Source organism: Ailuropoda melanoleuca, chromosome 12, assembly GCF_002007445.2.
Source record: "Ailuropoda melanoleuca isolate Jingjing chromosome 12, ASM200744v2, whole genome shotgun sequence".
Lineage (NCBI taxonomy): Eukaryota > Metazoa > Chordata > Mammalia > Carnivora > Ursidae > Ailuropoda > Ailuropoda melanoleuca.
This window is the reverse complement of record NC_048229.1, coordinates 27,041,177-27,047,176: the sequence shown is the minus strand read 5'-3', so window position 1 is coordinate 27,047,176 and position 6,000 is coordinate 27,041,177.

The following is a 6,000-nucleotide window of genomic DNA, read 5'->3' as shown; positions in this document are numbered from 1 at the left end:
TTAAAGCCAATGTATGAGTCTGATCCCATAGAGTAAACATGCTGACAATAAAATACAATTTCCCCTCAGTCAGATGTACAGGAATCTGCACCCTCAGTCTCTCTTTGGTTTACTGTTCTTGGTGCATCTCCTTTACTCCCGCTCTGGCTGATTCCACTCCTGCCACACTGACATCTTTGCCATGCTTAGAACGCCCCAAGCGTGCTTCTGCCCCAGGACCTTTGCACTTGCCACTGTCTCTGCCTGGAATATTCTTCCCCCAGAGATGCACATGGCTCAGCCCTTTGCCTCCTGCAGTCTTGCTCCAATGTTCCCTTCTCATTTATACCCTTTTAGACAGGCCTATGGAAAATTGCTACAACCCCCACCCTGATTTCATGTTATCTGTTGCTGCTTTCCTCCCGTCTTTGGCATGTATTATTAACTTGTTATATATTTTACGTATTAGTATTATTTCCTGTCTGTCTCCCCTAAAATGTATCCTTATTTTAATTTCTAGTGTTTTTTCTTTCTTTCTTTCTTTCTTTCTTTCTTTCTTTCTTTCTTTCTTTTTACTGCATTGTTCTTCTTCTTTTTTTTTTTCCCTGCAGTGTTTCCTGCTGTGTCTCTGCACCTAGAACAGTACCTGGCATACAGCAGATATTCAACACGTACTTTTCAACGACAACGAATAACTAGATACATACAGGATAATAGGAAGGATAAAACAGCTCTTAGCGCAGTTGAATACGATTCCGGAGGCCACATTTCAATGTCTGAATCCTGGCCCTGCCAGTTGCAAGCTCTGTAACTTTGAGCAAATTAATTAATCTCTTCATGCCACAAAGGCTTCGCCATTTTGCATTCCCGCCAACAGCACACAAGTGTTCCAACTCCTCCTCGTCTCCGCCAACACTTGTTATTCTCTGGTTTTGTTTTTTTTTATAGTAGCCCTCCTAACGAGTGTGAAGCAGTTTTTATCCCCCTTTTTAAGTCTGTTTTAAAATATCAGAATGTTGGCTGCGAGTCCTCCGCTATGAGCTCATCCTACCGTCTTTTGTTGGTCTCCAGGTGGTGTGATGGTCTGGAGTGGGTTTCTTCTCCAGGTTGCGCCTGTGACTGGATCCCCACCAACACAGGGAGATAGGCACATGGGGACTTGGTGTCTCCCATGTTTCAAAGACGTGCTAGAATCCGAGGAATGGACCAGGCATGAGACCACCCACCTGGGGCCGCATGGAACTCACATGCATCTCGTCCTCCCTCTTGTGGCCGCAGTGAAGAAATTCCCTTCGAAGTCAAAGGGAAGGTTGTTTTTTTTCAGCTGAGAAATTAATTTTTTTCACTCAATAAGTCTTTGCTGACCCTCTACTGTGTGCCAGACACCCTTCGAGGCTCTTGAGATCCATCAGATGAACAGATAAGGACCCCTGCCCTCGGGAAGCTTGTCTTTTTGCAGAGGGAGACAGACCCCACACCACGGACAGCAGTAAATTCGTGGTCTACCAGGAGGTGAAGAGTGATTTGGAAAATGAGAAAGTGGAGGGGAGGTCCAAGGGATCTAGAGAGCCTGGCGGGCAGGGGCGGGCTTCGATGTTACTGAGGAGGCCAGGGAAGGCGTGAGGACGTGGCATGTGAGCAACAGCTGGACCAGGTGAAGCTGGTCAGCTGGGGGAAGACAGCTCCGAGCGAGCGGAGGGGGCAGCTGCAGCAAAGCCGACAGTGGGCGCGTGCGGGGCTCGCTCAAAGACGGTGAGGGGGAGCATTGCGGCTGGTGTCGAGGGAGGGGTGGGGAGAGGGAAGCACAGGAGTTAGCTCAGAGAGGGAACACTGAGTCATGCAGTTACCCTAAGTGAGGTGGGAATGACACCAACGACGCCAAATGGAGCGCGCCTGAATCAGTGGTTCTCTCCTGGATCTCTGCTAGAAAGCTGAGCCCTTCTCCCAGCAGGGGATGTGTCATTCCTCCAGCCTGCAAAGGTCCTCAGAAAGTCTCCCCTCTCCTGCTAGGAGCCAGGACTCCACCCTCCTGCTCTAGACCTGTGTCTGGCTGGATGCCTGTCTCAGAACCCTCCTTGCATTCAAAGTTTCCAGGGGGCTGTGTTGAAAATGGGGTTTGTGGGATGGTGACCCCAGAGTTGTGCAGTGCACAAGCTATGCAGCTGTCTAGGAAGCTTTGATGTCTTCCCTCTACAGTCCCACCAAGTTCTGTGCTGGCTGTATCATTTCTCTGGGTGGTACAGTGTTTTAATTTCTCTCTTCCCAACAGCCTGTAAGCTCTTTGAGGACAAGATGAATCAGAATTCCATCTATGTCCCTGATATCCAGAAAAGGGACTGAAATACTGGAGACCTCAATAGCACTCTACATAATAAATAAAGTCAGCAAAGTGTCTGGGTAGTTATGATTGGATTTCTACAAAAGGCCAGATATTGTGGCAGTGTTCTAGGAGTTGGCCATAATTATGCAGAATCACTGAAGGATGTAAAGTCGCTGGAATGAGCTAGGAAATCATGGTTTAGTCTTAGGGACCAGCTGGGTAATTGCACAAGGAGCTCCCAGAGCCAGCTGGGTAATTACAGTGGAGTCCCTGGAATTCACTGGATAATTACCATGGAGTCACGGAATCAGCAGTAATGATAAAAGGGTCCCAAATACAGACATCAGGGAATGTCTGGAGACATTTTTGATTGTCACAACTCGGGAGACAGGATCTCCTTGCAGCTAGCAGGTGGAGGCCAGGGACGCTGCTAATAAGGGAGCATCCCGAGACGCACAGGGCAGCCCCCACAGCGAGTCACCTAGTCCGGTCTCAGCTGGGGTTGCTGCAATAAGAATGCTACAGACCGGGTGGCTTAAACTACAAACATCTATTTCTCACAGTTCCAGGGGCTGCGAAGCCTGAGATCAGGTGCCAGCAGGGTTGGTGGCTTCTGGTGAGATGCCTCCTCCTGCTTTCTTCACAGGGTGCTGAGAAAACAGCCCCGCCCCCCGCCAGGCACCAAATTGCCGTTGCCTTGATCTTCGACTTCCAGCCTCCGGAGCTGAGGAATACACGCGTGCTGGTCATAAGCCACCTGGCGCGTGGTGTTTTGTTCTCGCAGCCCAACAGACAATAGTGACCAGTGGATGGCAGCCCTGTAAACACGCCGAGCCCTTACTCCAGGTGAGCAGGTAAAATACCAGGGATTGTAAGCAACTCCTCTCCTATTCGGACTGTGCCCATCGGAGTCCTGGTTTACAAGCAACAGAACAGGACGGGCGGGTTTTGGCAGAGGAGGGATAAGTTGCCACGATGTTGGGCAGCTCATGGAATCTCAGGTAGAACTAGACAGTCAAGCCCCCCAAATGGGCGGGAAGCAAAGGGGTAAAGCGTCCTGGCCGTAGCTCCCTCGAGAGGAAGCTATCACCGCGTGCAGACTACATGATGGGTCGAGCCCAGAACCCGTGTCCACTATCTACCCGTGAGGCTGTGGTCATAATAAGAAATATGTGTTTGGTCTTCACCCAGTTCCTGACACAGAGCTCCTAAAACACTCGGAATTTCCTACGTGAGGAGAACAATAAAAACGTCTTTTTTTAATGTGAAAAAGGGACTTTGGGAGGACACCTAATGACGGCTGGAGGTAGAATCAATCACCAGTGGCCAGTAAGTTCATCAAGCACGCTACGTAATGAAGCCTCCATTAAAAGACCAAAAGGACGGGGTTTGGAGAGTTTCTGGGTTGGCCAACACCTGGAGATGCGGGAGAAGGCATGCCAGCCCCACGCCCTTTCCCGGCACCTGGCTGCGAGCATCTCTTCCATCTGGCTGTTCCTGACTTGTACCCTTGTATAATAAACTGGTGATTGGGGAAGTGAAATGTTGTTCTGAGCTCTGCGAACTGCTCTTGCAAATTAATCAAGTCCAAGGAGGGGGTCATGGGAACCTCTGACTATAAAAGACTCAGAAGCCCAGGTGACAGTGAGGACTTGGATTGGCCTCTCGGGGGAAGGGCAGTCCTGTGGGACGGACTCGTCGCCTGTGGGATCTGACCCTGTCTGCAGGTAGGCGGTGTCAGAATTGAGTTTGAACTGAAGGATGACAGCTGGTGTCGGAGAGTCGCTTGGTGGTGTGGACAAGACGCCCACTGGAATGAGTGTCCGAAACACACAATCTCGGAGGGTGGGGACAGCAAGCACCTGGGCTTCCCTGGAGGGAGGCGAGACAGACTTCCCACTAGGACTCGGATTGACAGGCACTCCGTTCCATGTAGGAAACGGTCCCTGTGCAGAGAGCCGAAAATGGCAAACGTACCCTGCATCACCATGTATACCAATCAAGGTGATTCCTTAAATAAAACCTCTCTTCCCACACACTTTCTGCCAGGTGCCCAGAGCTTTCTGTGACTAAAAGATCTGAGAAACCTGCGAGCGAGACACTTGGTATGGGTGGAGCGCTGTCTTCCAGAATTTTATCGTGAGAAAGGGTCAAACACACAGAAGGGTTGAAAGCATTTTTACGGTGAATACCCACACACCCGACACCTAGGTTCAGCCACTAACAAATTCTCCACCTAGCTGTCCACCAACCCTCTTGGGTGTTTGGGTGGATTTCAAAGTAAGCTGGACACTTGGCTATGCTTCAGCCTGGATACTTACGCGAGCACCTGCTTACCTAGAGTTCAAGCTTTGCCTGGCGTTCCCATCTTTTCCTTTTGTGTTGAAGTTTGCCTACAATGAAATGAAATGCACAGATCCTGAGTAAACTGGTGGCTGTATTTGACAGTTAGATACCCAAACCCTATCAAGATATAGAATATAGCCCTTGTCCCGGGAAAATGGGGGTTGCCAGGTTCTGGGTTAGAGGGAATGGGGACCTCCATTGTGTTTCATGGGGACGGGTGAGAAAGGTCTGTGAAGGGCTGGAGGTGGTGGTCGTACCACAACGTGGGTGCATTTGAAGCTGCTGAACTGAACACTTAAAATGGTTAAAATGGTAAAGTTTATGTTACGTACATTTTACCACAATTTAAAAATTAAAAATAGCCTTATGCAAACCGAGACACGGACTCTGAACTACACAGAACAAATGGATGGTGACCAGAGGGGAGGTGGGTGGGGGGAAGCATGTGATGGGGAGGAAGGAGGGCACTAGCGAGAAGCACTGGGTGTTGTGCGGAAGTGATTATATTGTGCACCCGAAACCAACATCATAACTGTATGTTAACTCAACACCGTATGTTAATTTAAATGAAAACTTTTCAAAAGCCAGCCTTATGAAGTGGCGATTATTTTTTGTTTGTTTTGTTTTTGTTTCAAATACTTATTTAAATTCTAGCGAGTTAATGTACCGTGCAATATTGGTTTCAGGCGTAGAATTCAGTGACTCAAAATCTCTTACATACAACACCCCGTGCTCATCCCAACAAGTGCCCTCCTTCGTGCCCATCCCCTATCCCACCCATCCCCCACCACCTCCCTCCATCAGCCCTCAGTTTGTCTCTATTGTTAAGAGTCTCTTATGGTTTTCTTCCCTCTCTCCTTTTTTCCCCCCTACCCCATGTTCATCTGTTTTGTTCCTTAAATTCCACATATGAGTGACATCATATGGTGTTTGTCTTTCTCAGACTAACTTATTTCACTTAGCATAATACCCTTTAGTTCCATCTATGTTGTTGCAAATGGCGAGACTTCATCCTTTTTGATGGCTGAGCGATATTCCATTGTATATGTACCCCACATCTTCTTTATCCAGAAGTGGGGACCATTGGCCTCATTTTGCTGATGAGAAAAAAAATCAAGGTCAGTTCAGGGGAGGGAGTCAGGCAGGATTCGAACTCATGTCTGTGTCCTCCAGGCTCGTCCACTTTCCTTCTCTGTCCTCTTCAGCCAACATTCTGGGCAGTTGTAACGATAATAGCAGGACAATAGCGGTGGTGGTGGTTGTAGGTGTGAAAATTAAAATGATAAAGAAAATGTGGTCTGTCCACACAATGGTCGGTGAGTCGTAAACAGGAAGAAGGGCTGAGACGTGGTGGG